The sequence below is a fragment of the Gorilla gorilla genome, chromosome 2 (assembly GCF_029281585.2).
Source record: "Gorilla gorilla gorilla isolate KB3781 chromosome 2, NHGRI_mGorGor1-v2.1_pri, whole genome shotgun sequence".
NCBI classification, from domain to species: Eukaryota; Metazoa; Chordata; class Mammalia; order Primates; family Hominidae; genus Gorilla; species Gorilla gorilla.
In genome coordinates, this window is record NC_086017.1 from 147769423 (window position 1) to 147786717 (window position 17295).

The window sequence follows — 17295 nt, forward strand, 5'->3', positions numbered from 1 at the left end:
ACACATATCATAATCACAAACACTACAGCCATCTCTTTACTTACTTGATCTGCCCTAGATAATCTGTATAAAATTCTATATATATAGGGATAAAGCCTTTGGAAAATGATTTAGGGGAAATCATGAAGGGACTTAATATTATCTAAAACACCCATGTTAATTTAAAACCACGTGTTTGAAATCAGCAAGTACAGAAAAATAATAACATCAATATATTTGCTAAAAGCTAAGCTCACAAGTAACAGTAGGTACCTTTAGGTGTAACTGAACAGAGGCTAAGAAAATTCCTATTTAAAGTTTCTAACTTCCTTCAAGGATCTAGCTCTAAGTAACCTGAAGGCAGTGAATGCTCTTATCTTGGCACTACTCAGCAGCTTTTATAATCTATTGTGTTTTGGAGAAATTAAAAGCAAAATATTTACCGCATGCCTTCTAATTACCTAAAAATAATTGCAGTGTGACTAATCTGTATGCACTAACATGGGGAAGCAAGCATCCAGCTATGAAATACATTACTTAGCTCACCTGAGTATGTGGTAAGTTCCCATCAATGGAATGTAAATAGAGGGGCCAAAGGCTTCTAAGAAGTAGACACTGCTTCTCTTTCTCTCTCCCCTTCCAACCAAGTGAATGCAAACAACATGAAGGCTCTAGGGGTAAGAAGAGCCAGAAAATGGAGGGGCTTAGATTCCTGAATCATCCTATGAAGAAAAGATAGCTACCACTAACTCTGGCATTGGATGGTTACATAAATGAGAAATTGTCTATCATGATAAGCTACTGATTTAAAGTATATTTTTTAACAGCATGTGACCTATACATGAAGCTGCTAGACTCATTTAAGACAGGTTAAAACACCCAAAGTTAATTTCAGAGACTTTCTAATTATGTTAAAAAAAAAAAAAACAACTTCACTCTTAAGCAAATATTAATCTATCATCTGAGGATTTTCAAACAGCTATGAAATGAAAAAAGCAATTTGAGGCCGGACCTGATGGCTCACACCTGTAATTCCAACACTTTGGCAGGCCGAGGCAGGTGGATCACTTGAGGTCAGGAGTATGAGACTAGTCTGGCAATCATGGTGAAACCCTGTCTCAACTAGAAATACAAAAATTAGCTGGGCATGGTGGTAGGCATCTGTAATCCCAGCTACTCGGGAGGCTGAGGCAGGAGAATCGCTTGAACCTGGAAGGTGGAGGTTGCAGGGAGCCGAGATCACACCATTTGCACTCTAGCCTGGGTAACAAGAATGAAACTCCATCTCAAAAAAAAAAAAGCAATTTATAGCTTTTGACCCAATACATTCTATATATTCTATGTATTACTTTTCATCCTAGGAAAATAAAGGGAAAACAGAACTAAATTGCTTAAAAAGAAAAATTAGCCAGGCCAGGCATGGTGGCTCATGTCTGTAATCCCAGCACTTTGGGAGGCCAAGGTGGGTAGATCACCTGAGGTCAGGAGTTAGAGACCAGCTTGGCCAACGTGGTGAAACCCTATCTCTACCAAAAACACAAAAATTAGCCAGCCAAAAATAAGCCAGGCGGGTCCCTGTAATCCCTGCTCCTCGCAAGGCTGAGGCAGGAGAATAGCTTGAACCCGGGGGGCGGAGGTTGCAGTGAGCCAAGATGGCGCCATTACACTCCAGCCTGGGCAACAAGAGCAAAAGTTTATCTCAAAAAAAAAAAAACAAAAAAAAATAGCCTACACTTAACACAATATTAGGTCAAAGTAAGAGTAAAGATTAATCAAGTCCAAGGAAAATTTAGAAATTTGTCAAATACTTTTTATGCTAACATCTTTCCCTCATAAAAACATTCTTAACACATTGTTCAACAAATAGCAAAACATGAATTCGCTCTTCATTTGCTCATTATCTACTGGGGAGGGTAATCAATCAGTAGATATATACAAATATACACATGGCTGGTCTGATGGTAGTGGGTTATCAGAACTTATTAACATTAGTGTCATTAAAGTTGGTATACAACCCGCCACCCACCACTGCTATATTTGACTGGTTTTTTGGGTTTTTTTGTTGTTGTTTTTGGGCTTTTGTTTTTGTTTTTGTTTTGAGATGGAGTTTCCCTCTTGATGCTCAGGCTGTAGTGCAATGGTTGCCTCGATCTCGGCTTATTGCAACTTCCGCCTCCCAGATTCAGGCAATCCTCCTGCCTCAGGCTTCCAAGTAGCCAGGATTACCGATGCATGCCACCATGCTGGCTAATTTTTGTATTTTTAGTAGAAACAGGGTTTCACCATGTTGGCTAGGTTGGTCTTGAACTCCTGACCTCAAGTGATCCACCTGCCTTGGCCTCCCAAAATGCTGGGATTACAGGCGTGAGCCACTGCATTTGGCTTTATTTTTTTTTTGTCTCCCTCTGTTGCCCAGGCTGGAGTGCAGTGGCGCCATCTCAACTCACCACAAACTCCGCCTCCCGGGTTCAAGTGATTCTGCTGCCCAGCCTATTTTCTGTTTTTTTGTTTGGTTGGTTTTTTGAGATGGGAGTCTCGCTCTGTCACCCAGGCTGGAGTGCAATGGCACAATCTCAGCTTACTGCAACCTCCGCTTCCAGGTTCAAGCAATTCTCCTGCTTCAGCCTCCCAAGTAGCTCGGACTACAGGCACGTGTCACCACAACCGGGTAACTTTTGTATTTTTAGTAGAAAAGGGGTTTCACTATGTTGGCCATGCTAATCTTGAACTCCTGACCCTGTGATCTACCCGCCTTGGTCTCCCAAAGTGTTGGGATTACAGGTATGAGCCACCACGCCCAGCCTTGTACTTTTAATAGACATGGGGTTTCACCACAATGGTCAGACTGGTCTGGAACTCTTAACCTCAGGTGATCCGCCTGTCTCGGCCTCCCTAAGTGTTGGGATTACAGGCATGAGCCACTGCACCTGGCCTATTTTAATTTAAAAAAGCCAATCAAGGCCGGGCGCAGTGGCACACGCCTGTAATCCTAGCAGTTTGGGAGGCCAAAGCGGGCAGATGACCTGAGGTCAGGAGTTCGAGACCAGCCTGACCAACATGGTGAAACCCAGTCTCTACTAAAAACAAAAAAAAAAAAATTAGCAAGGTGTGGTGGCATATGCCTGTAATCCCAGCTACTTGGGAGGCTGATGCAGGAGAATCGACTGAACTCGGAGGCAGAGGTTGCCGTGAGCCGAGATTGTGCCACTGCACTCCAGCCTGGGTGACAGAGCGAGACGCTGTCTCAAAAAACCAAACCAACAAAAAACAAAAAATAGGCCAGGCAGCAGAATCACTTAAACCCAGGAGGCGGAGGTTGCAGTGAGCCAAGATCATGCCACTGCACTCCAGCCTGGGCAACAGAGGAAGCCAAAAAAAAAAAAAAAAAGCCAAATGCGGTGGCTCACGCCTGTACTCCCAGCACTTTGGGAGGCCAAGGTGGGTCAATCACTTGAGCTCAGGAGTTCAAGACCAACCTAGCCAACATAGTGAAACGCTGTCTCTACTAAAAATACAAAAATTAGCTGGGCATGGTGGCACACGTCAGTAATCCCAGCTACTCGGGAGGCTGAGGCAGGAGGATCGCCTGAATCCGGGAGGCGGAAGTTGCAGTGAACCGAGATCGAGCCACTGCACTCCGGCCTGGGTGACAGAGCGAGATTCCATCTCAAAAAATAAAAATAAAAATACATAATAAATAAAAATACAAAAAATAGCCAGGCCTGGTGGCACACACCTATAATCCCATCTACTAGGAAAGCTGAGGCAGGAGAATCACTTGAACCCAGGAGATGGAAGTTGCAGTCAGCCAAGATCATGCTATTGCACTCCAGCCTGGGTGACAGAGTGAGACTCCGTCTCTAAATAAATAAAATAAAAATACATGTATCTCTGAGAAACAGAAGACAATTCAAACACTTCATGACTAAAAACTAAAAGACTGGCTGGGCACGGTGGCTCACGCCTGTAATCTCAGCACTTTGGGAGGCCGAGGTGGGCGGATCATGAGGTCAGGAGTTCGAGACCAGTCTGGCCAACATAGTGAAACCCCGTCTCCACTAAAAAAAATACACACACAAAAAATTAACCAGGCGTAGTGGTGTGCGCCTGTAATCCCAGCTACTCGGGAGGCTGAGGCAGGAGAATCACATGAACCCAGGAGGGAGAGGTTGCAGTGAGCTGAGATCGGGCCACTGCACTCCAGCCTGGGCGACAGAACAAGACTCTGTCTCAAAAAAAAAAAAGAAAAAAAAAAACTAAAAGACTGGGAGAAATGCAGCTTATATTTAGCACTTTCCTACTTTTATGCTCGAATAACCTAAAAGTTACTCATATGACCAGGACTTATTGTAAAATATCCTGGACCAGTTCCAAATATTGGTCTAAGACATGTACAAGATGATGAGCTCTAACTGTAGAGTATAAAAATGAAGGAGTATAAAGGTAATTCAGCTGAATCTCTAAAGGGGTTCAATGATGATAGCTTTATAAAAATACAATTGTGGAGACACTATGGGTTATAAAATCTGAAAATTTCTGAGGATCAAATTAATTAATCAGTTCTAAAACATGTGCCCTGCTTTGACAGTTCACTGATGGATGTAAATATTTCATTTATCCAATTAGTTATCTGTGAAGTTCCATTTATTTTATCTGATGATGTGCAACCTCTCACCAGGACCCCCCAGAAAAGCTGTATTGGTTTTGGTTGGGTGTTTTGTTTTGTTTTTTGTTTTTTGTTTTGCATAATCTGACTGAAATTCAAACTCCATCTTTCACTTTATGCTTTCCCCATATTTTATTATATTTCATTAGATTTGTTATATTAAGAAAGTTGCTGCAAAATTATCAAAGACAAAATATGTACAAACATTTTTACATAATAAAATATTACTAATAGCTTTAATGAGTGACCTGCAGAATAAACACTGGCAGTTTGTGGACAGAGTCTTTTTTCAAAAAAAAAAAAAAAGAAGGGAGGGAGGGACGGAGGAAGGGAGGAAGGGAGGAGGGAGGAGGGAAGGCGGGAAGGTGGGAAGGCGGGAAGGCAGGAAGGCAGGAAAGAAAGAAGGAGGGAAGGAGGGAGGGAAGGAAGGAAGGAAGGAAGGAGGGAGGGAGGGAGGGAGAAAAGGAAGGAAGGAAGGAAGGAAGGAAGGAAGGAAGGAAGGAAGGAAGGAAGGAAGGAAGGAAATTGTTTAAGCAAAAAAATAATATTCCCTGGGCTGGGCGTCATGGCAATATGCACCTGTAGTCCCAGCTACTCGAGAGGCTCAGGCCAGGGAGGATCACTTGGGCCCAGAAGTTCGAGGTCAGCCTGGACAACACTGACCTACTTGAAAAGTCAACATCTCTATTTGAAAAAAAAAAAAAATTATCTGTTAAGTGAGAAGCAAAGCATATGTATTGGTGGTATAACAGACAAGAAATATGGCTATTGTGCAAGTTCAAATAAAACCAAAATTTTCTTTTCAACAAGATGATAACTATGAAGTAGAATTCAGGATGAAGATGCCAAATCTTTCCATTTGGAACCAGAGAGAGATAATTAAAAGAACTAAATGCAAGAAAGAAAAGCACTGTTCCTCACATAAACTCATTAAACCTTTAAAAGGTATCCCATCACTTTGAAATGGCCCTAGGGTATCATCTTAACCTTTTCCTTTACATACTATCAAAGACATCATTCAATGGAGACCTCTTACATCTACCTTTGCTGAATTCAAGAGTCAGATTTCTTGGCCCTGGACCAAGAGGAAGAAAGAATATTAGAAACAGCACTTCAAGAAAGGTTGGGACATGAAGCCAGAAAAAGAGGTAGTCCTGGGTCAAAACCATCAAACTGAAGAATGGAAGGAAAGGGAGGAAGGGAAGTTGGGGATGATGATGGAGGAAGTATCTGCCTTGGACTGAGAATTAAGTTTCACTCTGAACTGATCCTGAACCCTCCCTTTATGTCTTCCCTACTACAGACCCATACTTGCTGATATAGTTTGGCTATGTCTCTACCCAAATCTCATTTTGAATTGTAATTCCCATAATCCCCATGTGTCATGGGATGGACCCAGTGGGAGGTAATTGAATCATGGGGGTGGTATCCCCTATAATGTTCTCATGACAGTGAGTGAGTCCTCATGAGATCTGATGGTTTTACAAGCATCTGGCATTTCCCCTGCTAGCACTCATTTTCTCTCCTGCTGCCCTATAAAGAGGTAACTTCCACCATGATTGTAAGTTTCCTAAGGCCTCCCCAGCCATGCAGAACTGCGAGTCAATGAAATCTCTTTTCTTTATAAATTACCCAGTCTCAGGTATTTCCTGATACCCATGTGAGAACAAACTAATACACTTGCCCATATATTCAACTCCCTCAACCCTTGATCTCTATCTTCTTATATTTCCCCAACTTTCTCCTGATGGTGACCACCAGAACTACAATGCCAGCAACAATGGCCACCAGGACCACTAAAATGACAACGCTAAGGTTAGTTGCCAAATACTTCATGGTGGGTAAAAGTAGGTGGCAATTTCTTATCCACATAGAGATTACCAGCAGAAGGACTCTACACAACTGCATTCTGGGGCTGCCACAGGCCTAAGAGTAATTTATCCTTAGTCCTCCTCTCAAAATAGGCAGGGCAAAGTCCAGCAATATCCACTGTAGACAGTCTTCTGAAAGGTTTTCTGCTACAACTTGGTATAGATGATGCACTGCTTGTAGTGCACAACTTTGTCTGAGTTCAAAGGCACAGACAACCTGGCAATAATAATTTGTGACAAGAGTGTTGTTATCATTGGCTCAGGTCTTCCTTTTCCAAATTGTGGGTGGCTCACTAGGTTCACTCACCAACACAATGATATCTGGCTGCACTAGTGGGCCTTTAAATATCCTTTCTGCCATAGCTGGGGTTAGGAAGGCAATCAACATCCAAAAAGGTATGCTCACTAAAGTTCACCATGCTCTGGTCACTCGTGCATGTTTTTTCAGAAATAAGGAATATAAACTGGAACAGTTCCTCTCAAAAGCCCGGTGCGTGGGACCAGGCTGGGACCCACCCTGCCCCTCACCTCACCCCAACACGTAGCACATTAACTTGTTCATGGTACATATTAGGTGAGATATGTCTGGCCTTCACCACTAGCAAGAAGCATTAGGCCCAGAATGCCCACCAGGGTCAGGCAAGAGGAATGAAAACAGCACAGGAGGATATCCAGAGGGTGCTTGGAATAAAGACCTAGAGTTGGCTGCCTCCCATTGTGCTGCCTTAGCAGCTTCTTCCTTTTTTAAATGGAAAATCCAGTTTTGAAAAACATCAAAAGGTATACTTCTAAAATTACAATAAAATATACGTTAATCATTATTAAAATATTGAGAATTTCAATTATTTCACAATCCACCAGTCCCCATGGAAAAGACCACGTATCTATGATCTTTTACATATGAGAGAAATAAACATCTATCTTGTTTAAACAACTGCTATTTTCAGTTTTCCAATTTTATCTTCAGGCAAAGACTCTAAATGTTTAGAATATTATATGATTTTAATTCTGTACCCAATATTTTGCACTGTAGCAGTCACAGCTATTAACACATTTCTTGTATTATACACTCAAGTATTAATTCTATTCAAGTATTTATATTTGCTTAGTTCCACAAAATTTTACTCCTTAACTTCATTACAGTATTTCTGTCTTTCAATGTGTTCTCCCCATCTTTGTCATGAAGTTTCATTTTAATCAATAGTATATGTGTCCTCTCATCTAATGTCTCAGTATCATTTGTTTATAATTACAATCCTTATACATTCTTTGGCCATTTTAATACTTCTTGAAACTTTCAAGCTTCTCAGTCAATGAATATTAGAAAATTATTAAAACACTTTTATCCATTCTATTAATAGCTCAGAAATGCATACAAGCCCTATTACAGTTACTATGTAACTGTCAGTTCTAACACTTACAAGTTAACAGGTAGAATTTAAATAAACCCACAGCTGCTTTCCTCTTTCCTTGGTATAGTCAGTCATAGAGTAAAACTCAAGCCCAGCTTGAGAATTCCTCTCCATTTGATGATACGAAGCGATCTGGCATGTAACTCATCTATAATTCGGAGGCTGGAAGAAACCAATGTCACTATAAAAGTCCATACTCTTCTTTGACACTAAAACAAAGCTTACTAACCCTAAGGGACAGAGAATGTCTGATCACAATCTCTAAGACACCTACCTCTTGCCCAATCATATTTAAATGGACAAAATTAGTTTCACCTTCAAAGTCAGTTGTCAAAAGCAAACAGAAGACCAAATTGTCTCACTAAGTATACTTAATTTATAGGCTAACAAGAGTTCCTTATTCACATAAGCTGTTGTTATCACTACACTAAGACCAAAGAAAGTTTGCTTAGTGTTAATCAACAGTTTTAAATTGTATATTAATACATCATTTGATTGGTATAAACTATTTCTTCTTCCAAGACTGGAAAGTCCATGAAGGTAACGGTCAGGTGAGTGTAATTAATATTGTAGCCCTGCGCCTAACCCAATTAGCTTGGAATTTTTGTTGAGTGAATAAACGACAGTCCAACTCTTTTTTTTTGAGACAGAGTCTCACGCCCGTTGCCCAGGCTGGAGTGCAATGGCACAATCACAGCTCACTGCAGCCTTGACTTCCCGGGCTCAGGTGATTCTCCCAACTCAGCCTCCTGAGTAGCTGGGACTACAGACACATGCCACCACACCTGGCTAATTTTTGTATTTTGGCTGAGATGGGGGTTTTGCCATGTTGCCCAGGCTAGTCTCGAACTCCTGGCTCAAGAGATCTGCCTGCTTCAGCCTCCCAAAGTACTGGGCTTACAGGACTGAGCCATCATGTCCAGCCCTATAGTCCAACTTTTATAGTTGATATCTAGGTGTACAAAATGAAAATGCCAATGGATTACAGAAATTAACAAGCTCTTACTCATAACTACTAAAGCAAAAAATATCACTTAGACTACACAGCTTGAAAGTTCCAAAATTCAACATGTATTTAGTGTCACAGATCTAAAAGTCAGGATGTCCAAACTACTCTCATAGCCATCCTCCAATACCTATATTCACACAAACTTTCAGTGAACACTACCAAGTCAAACAAGTAGGGACCACCTTAGATTACTTCCTCTTTCTCATTTTTCCTAATCATTCCAGAGCCTTAATATTTGCACAATCTGTCACTTCCTCTCCATTCTCACTGACCTTCTATAAATTTGAACTTTCTACTTTGGGAGGCCGAGGATCACGAGGTCAGGAGATTGAGACCATCCTGGCTAACACGGTAAAACCCCGTCTCTACTGAAAATACAAAACTGCGGGCGCCTGCAGTCCCAGCTGCTCAGGAGGCTGAGGCAGAAGAATGGCATGAATCCGGGAGGTGGAGCTTGTAGTGAGCCGAGACCGCACCACTGCACTCCAGCCTGGGCGACAGCGCAAGACTCCACCTCAATAAATAAATAAATAAATAAGAACTTTCTTTAGTTCCCTAATGGATCAGTGTTTAAAAAAAAAAAAAAAAAAAGCCTTTGGTCTGATTCCAGCCTTACTTGCCCACCAAATCATCATCTAAATTGCTCCCAGAAAGGCATTTGTAAAAATGAAAATACAAACAAGTCATTTTCTTTCTAAAATACCATCAATTTTACAAAAAGTATTCAATGGTCAGAATGTAGTTTCTCTCAGCTCCATTTTTACAAGGGCATCTACTGTCCTCTATGGTCGGATAACAGATTTTATCTTTGCATTTCCTGTTTCTAAATTAAGAAACGTCTTCTGCTACTGCCTACCAAACTCCTACTCCTGGTGAAGATGCTGTGAACACTGTTGAAATGGCAACAAAGGATTCTGAATATTACATACATTTATATGATAAAGCAGTGACAGGGTTTGAGAGGACTTCCTCCAATTTTGAAATAGTTCTACTGTGGTAAAATGCTATCAAACAGCATTGCATGCTATAGAGAAATCTTTCATGAAAGGAAGAGTCAACTGATGCAGAAACTTCATTGTTGTCTTGTTTTAGGAAACTACCACAGCCACTTGATCAGTCAGCAGCTATCAACATCAAGGCAAGACTTTCCACTAGCAAAAAGATTATGACTCACTGAAGGTTCAGATGTTCATTAGCGTTTTTAATAGTATTTTTAATTAAGGTACGTACATTGGTTTTTTTTCCAGACATAATAATATTGCACACACAATACACTATAGGGTAAATATAACTTTTATACGTACTAGGAAGCCAAAAAGTTTGTATGACTCACTGGAACCAAACCCACAATATCTCTGAGGTATACCTATATATCATATAAACCTTTGTGGTCCTATCCTTTTTCTCCTATCTTTTCAGAAAGTAATCAATATAAAAAACATGATGTTAAATAACCTTAAGTATATTTTCACACTTTATAAGTACTGTAGTATCATGTGTTATGCATCATTCTGCAATTTGCACTGGACCTTTAAAATCCATTTTTAAAATTTATTTGTACTGGTATCTAGAATTCTAGTTTACTCATTTTAAATGCAGTAAATAATTTCAGGCCAGGCATGGGGGCTCACATCTGTAGTCCCAGCACCTTGGGAGGCCAAGGCAGGCAGACTGCTTGAGGCCAGGAGTTCAAGACCAGCGTGGCCAACATAGGGAAACCTTGTCTCTACTAAAAATACAAAAAATTTAGCCAGGCGTACTGGCGCATGCCTGTAATCCCAGCTACTTAGGAGGCTGAGGCACAAGAATCACTTGAACCTGGGAGGCAGAGGTTACAGTGAGCTGGGACCATGTCACTGGCACCTCAATCTGCACGACAAAGCGAGACCGTGTCTTAAAAAAAAATTTTTTTTCAGAGTTTAAATATACCACAGTTTATCAATTATCCTGTTTATTATAGAAATTTGGGATTTTTATTTTTTTGTTAGTATAAACAAAGCAATGAAAAAACATTCATTCCTATATATGTCTTTTATAAACATGTAAAAAAATTGTATCCAGAGGTTATATCTAAGAATTGAATTGGTTTTCTTTAATGTTATATTCTAAGTAAAGAAAAGAAAGAAGGAAAAAAGTGGTTTCCACAGTGTAAACACTCATTAAGTATTTACTGACTGAATGAAAACAGGACAGTAAGTCATTCAACTCTTCTTGATATTACCAAAATAGTCTCCAAAGGAGAATCTGTACACAGATCTGTACTCCCACTAGTTGCTGTTCTACAACCTTACTGACTATTGGTATGGTCAGGTCTTTTTAATTACTCAATATGATGGGTTTTTAAAATAGTAGTCTATTCTGTTCCACCCAAATTTTTTATTAGATTTTTATTTTGTACTTCATTGATTTTACTTCTATCTTGAATATGCTCGTTTCTGATTACTTGTTCTAATTGGTTATTAATGCCATACAGAAGGCTACTGATTTTTTAAACTTTCTATCCAGGAACGTTGCTGAACGCTCTCATTAGTTCTAACAGTCTACGGTTTCTCTTGAAATTTCAACACAATTATATCCTCTTCCAATAGGGATACTTTTGCATCTTCATCTTCAATTGCTATAGCTCTTTTTTTTTTTTAATGTATTGGCTAGGTGTTCCAGTACTGAACAGCAGTGATAATGCTTATATCCTGGGAATACACCTAAACTTCACCGTTATTTAAAAATGACATAATCTGAGCTGTAGGTTTGGGGGAGATAACCTTTACAAGCTAAGGAAGTTCCCTCTTGTTCCTAATTATCAAAAGTTTCTGTTTATAAAAACTATTAGCTATATATTATCACATAATTTTTCTAAACATCCTACATCACTTCAGGTAAGTATAGGCTTTTTCCTCCTGTAATGAGATTATCTGGACATTATACTAAAAGATTTTCTAATATTAAACCATCTCGGTATTCCTAAGATAAAACCTTCTGGTCCTAAAGTTTTCTTAGACTCAAATATTTGGGTTTAGTTGACCTTCTTTAACCTTTCTATTTAACTTCCATTTCTACTTTTATTATTCCTTTCTTCACAGTAATGTTAGGTTTGCTGTTTTTCTTTTTTCTAGTTTCTTTTGCTTTTGCTTAGCATTAATGCCCTTAAGATAACACATCTATCCAAGTAATGCTTTAGCTGGCTCCAACATTTTCACTAACATTTCTTTCACTAATATTCACATTACAACTCTGTATATCTCCTCTTTAATACAAACTTTTTTTTTTTTTTTGAGACGGAGTCTCGCTCTGTTGCCCAGGCTGGAGTACAATGGCACGATCTCGGCTCACTGCAAGCTCCACCTCCCGGGTTCACGCCATTCTCCTGCCTCAGCCTCCCGAGTAGCTGGGACTACAGGCGCCCGCCACCACGCCCAGCTAATTTTTTGTATTTTTAGTAGAGACGGGGTTTCACTGTGTTACCCAGGATCGTTTCAATCTCCTGACCTTGTGATCTGCCCACCTCGGCCTCCCCAAAGTACTGGGATTACAGGCGTGAGCCACCGCACCTTTTTATTCTCCTGGTAAATTTTATAACGCAATTTACCAGGAGAATTTATTTTACTGTGTATTTCAACATTAACTGCATTATAAAGAAAAGGATCAGACATTCCTTGATGAAATCTTTCAAAATTTCCTTAATACTTCAGTTATACTATACTATTTACAGCTATGTAATTACTTTCACTTATCTTGCTCACTCCTGAGAACAAACTTTGGATCAAAGGAAATTTGTCTGGAAATTTCTCCAAAATTATCTCTTCAAAAATTGTATTTAAGACCGTGATTCCTCAAAGAACTAAAGGCAGAAATACCACTTGACCCAGCAATCCCATTAACAGGTATATACCCAAAGGAATGTAAATCATTCTATTATAAACATACATGCATGTGTATGTTCATTGCAGCACTATTCATAATAGGAAAGACATAAAATCAACCCAAATGCCCAACAATAATAGACTAGAAAATGTGGTATACATGCAGCCATTAAAAGGAAAGAGATTGGGCTGGGTGTGCTGGCTCAATCTTGTAATTCCAGCACTTTAGAAGGCTGAGGTAGGAGGATCACTTGAGTCCAGGAGTTCAAGACCAGCCTAGGGTAACATGGCAAAACCCTGTATCTACTAAAAATAAAAAAATTAGCCGAGCATGGTGACATGTGCCTGTAGTCCCAGCTACTTGGGAGGCTGAAGCAGGAGAGTGGTGTGAACCCAGGAGATGGAGCTTGCAGTGAGCCGAGATTGCGCCACTGCACTCCAGCCTGGGTGACAGAGCGAGACTCTGTCTCAAAAATAAATAAAATAAAATAAAAAAATCCTTCATCTCTTTTCTTCCCTCTGATCTCTTCCCTTGGTATATTCTGGAACCCTTCAATCCATACCAAAGTCTTTAAATGGCTCTTTCATATTTTCTTACCTCCTTATTTCTCCGGGCTACATTCTGAGTCCAATAAATGCCAATACTTGAATTCTCCCTCTCATGGCACCTGAAGCAGTATTTTTCCTCAGTAACATAATGTACTGTTTTAAGAATTTACTTTCAATTTTCGAGACTGCTCCTGTTTCATATCTTGTTTCATCTTCCTTATTTTGTATAAGACAGAATTTCTTCTTTCATCCCTCTAGCATCTTCAACATACTTATTCATTATTTTATTATTTATCCCTCCCCTCTTATGTTTCTGTCATTACCTCCATGGCAGAACCAGATCATATAAAAGACAAGAGTGGGAATTTTCAGACTCTTCCCTAAAACAACATTGGGAATTTTCACAGACCCAGTCACCAACCAAATGAACAGACATTTCAATTCAGGTGTCAGTTATAAGAATTATGTCCATCTTCTCCCTTTCCTCAGCTTTTGATTTCCTGTAAGTGATGTTTTAATAAAAAATGCCATGCAAACTACTACCCTTCTGAATATTAAAGGAGCCTCTATTAATAAATACATGGACAATAAGCACTAACTGGGCGTCTCAAGGGTAACTTGAGATACACGATTACCCTAAACATAAGCCTATGCAGTGGTTATTGGCACTTTCCTTCAGCCTGCTTTACAAATGGGGAGACTCACATTAGGCCTTGGCTTCATGTAATAAGCCCGATTCGATTCTCCTATTCTTCATGAAGCACTTTAACACTCAACAACCAAACTCCTGGCTATAAAGCATATGCTTCTCTGCCCTAAACCCAATCCTGTTCATCACTTTGTAGTTTTCTTCCATACAAACCACAGAAATACCTACTTTGTTTCTAAATCACTGATGTCTGCTTTTATTACCTTGCTCTTTATTTTTTATTTTTGAGACGGAGTCTCGCTCTGTCACCCAGGCTGGCGTGTAGTGGCACAATCTTGGCTCAATGCAACCTCTACCTCCCAGGTTCAAGCAATTCTCCTGCCTCAGCCTCCTGAGTAGCTGGAATTACAGGCTTGCGCAACCATGCCCAGCTAATTTTTTTTTATTTTTAGTAGAGACGGGATTTCACCATATTGGCCAGGGTGGTCTCAAACTCCTGACCTTCTGATCTGCCTGCCTGGGCCTCCCAAAATGCTGGGATTACAGGCGTGAGCAACCACGCACAGCTGTGCTCTTTATTTTTTCTTGTTGTTGTTGTTTTTTTTTTTGTTTTTGTTTTTGTTTTTTTGAGACGAAGTCTCGCTCTGTCGCCAAGGCTGGAGTGCAGTGGCGCAATCTTGGCTCACTGCGACCTCCGCCTCCTGGGTTCAAGCAGTTCTCCTGCTTCAGCCTCTTGAGTAGCTGGGATTACAGGAGCACACCACCACATCCAGCTAATTTTTGTATTTTTAGTAGAGACAGGGTTTCACCATGTTGGCCAGACTGGTCTCAAACTCCTGACCTCAACTGATCCACCCGCCTCAGCCTCCCAAAGTGCTGAGATTACAGGCATGAGCCACCACACCCAGCCTAAAGAAGTACTATTTTTAATACAATAAAACTGGAAACAGTTAAAATAAAATCTAGTTAAATAAACCATGACCCAACTATTTTAGGAAGTACTGCCAAAATAATAAAAATCAGAAGGTAAATTCATAGAAAAAAATGTGCCCAACAGACTGCCACATAAAAAAATTACAAACGTTTATAAATTATTTTAAATATAGCCAGTTAAAAAATATTAATAATTAAAATTACAGTAAAAATAACATGAAGCAGATTTCAAGAAAGAAACAGTAAGAAGAAGTTGAAAGGTGGGTTAACACCAAATTATGGAAGGTACCAGAGTCCTGACTACTGATCATTATCTTTCAGAAAATGAGAAACAAAAAGTTCCAGCCGAAGACAGCTGGGAGTGGTGGCTCATGCCTGTAATCCCAGCACTTTGGGAGGGTGAGGCGGGCAGATCACTTGAGGTCAGGAGTTTGAGAGCAGCCTGGCCAACACGGTGAAAGCCTATCTCTACTAAAAATACAAAACAAACAAACAAACAAAAAATTAGCTAGACGTGGTGGCAGGCACCTGTAACCCCAGCTACTCGGGAGGTTGAGGCAGGAGAATCGCTTGAACCTGTGGGGCAGAAGTTGCAGTGAGCTGAGATCGTCCACTGTACTTCAGCCTGGCTGACAGAGAGAGGCTCACTCTCCAAAAAAAAAAAAAAAGTTTCAGCAGAAAAGACACAGCATAAGAGTATAATTAGAAAAGAGTAATATGGATGAAGAGTAGAATACCATGAATTAAAACTGAAAACACGTCTATTGGTCAATGTTTTATTTCAAATATAGATGATGATAAGAGTTTGTTAATATTAAAAATAAGGACTGGCATTAAGCTTTAATACAATATGCATGAAAATTATTTTTACATAAATATCTGATAAAATAAAGGCTTACATTTAAAAAAAAGGAAGCAAGGACGGGCACAGTGGCTCACGTCTATAATCCCAGCACTTTGGGAGGCCGAGGTGGGCGGATCACGAGGTCAGGAGATCGAGACCGTCCTGGCCAACGTGGTAAAGCTCCGTCTCTACTAAAAATACAAAAATTAGCTGGGCATGGTGGTGTGCGCCTGTAGTCCCAGCTACTTGGGAAGTTGAGGCAGGAGAATCGCTTGAACCTGGGAGGCAGAGGTTGCAGCGAGCCGGGATCACGCCACTGCACTCCAGCCTGGCGACAAAGAGACACCCCATCTCAAACAAAAAAAAAAAAAGAGAGAGAAGAAAAATATCTGAAATGCAATTATCAAAATTTTACATAAAAATACATTTCTGTCATTTTTCTGCTTGTATTTCTACCTAAAGGTGGGAAGCAATAGAAAAGGTCTTTAAAATTAATGCTTCCGTAGCTTGTTAACAATTCTTCTATTAAAGTATAATGAGGCCGGGCATGGTGACTCATGCCTGTAATCCCAGCACTTTGTAAGGCAGAGGTGGGTGCATCACTTGAGGTCAGGAGTTTCAGACCAGCCTGGCCAAAATGGTGAAACTCCATCTCTACTAAAAATACAAAAATTAGCTGGGCGTGCTGGCACACACCTATAATCCCAGCTATTCAGGAGGCTGAGGCACAAGAATCCCTTGAACCCGGGAGGTGGAGGTTGCAGTGAGCCACTGCACTCCAACCTGGGCAACGGAGCAAGACTCTGTCTCAGAAACAAAAGTATAATGAATAAATTATCAAGCTTAATGGCAAAAGGTCACAAATCTATTTTTATATTAAACTTATATAATTTAAATATTGTCATCCATTGCTTTGGGTAACTGGAAATTCAATACATGTTTCACCATTTAGCATCATCCCACTAACCCACCTCCTTCCCTGCCCACACAAATTCCAGGACTCTTGAACACAACACGTCAATCTGGTAACATACATAAAAAGAAAGAAACACTAAACACCCTTAAGGGCTTCAAAAAGAAACATAGGTAAAAAATATAATAGAAAGTATACTAATGAAAAGTTGTCTGTTTTAGTTCTAATAGTAATTCCGTTTCACAATTACCTAATTTTTTTTTTTTTGATATGGAGTCTGGCTCTGTACCCCAGGCTGGAGTGCAGTGGCACAATCTCGGCTCACTGCAACCTCCACCTCCTGGGTTCAAGCAATTCTCCTGTACACTTCTCGTGAAAGGTGAAATAGTACAATTTACGGGAGAGAAATACAGTATTTATATATTTCACAATTTAAAAATATCCTTTAGCCAAATAATTCCACCTCTAGCATTTTAAAATGTTTAAAAATGTAGAGACAAACATAAATAATAAACACATTTAATGATAGTGATAAAAATATACACACTAAAGAAAAATAATTATGGCTTATCCTTACAATGCATTAGTGAGAATGGTGCTCCTGCAGAAT

General features: G+C 39.9%; 1 protein-coding gene across 4 annotated transcripts in view; it reads right to left on the reverse strand.

Moving 5' to 3' along the window:
* Positions 1-17295, reverse strand: part of STAG1 (STAG1 cohesin complex component) — a 413034-nt gene that overhangs the window by 247070 nt on the left and 148669 nt on the right. The window lies entirely within an intron of this gene.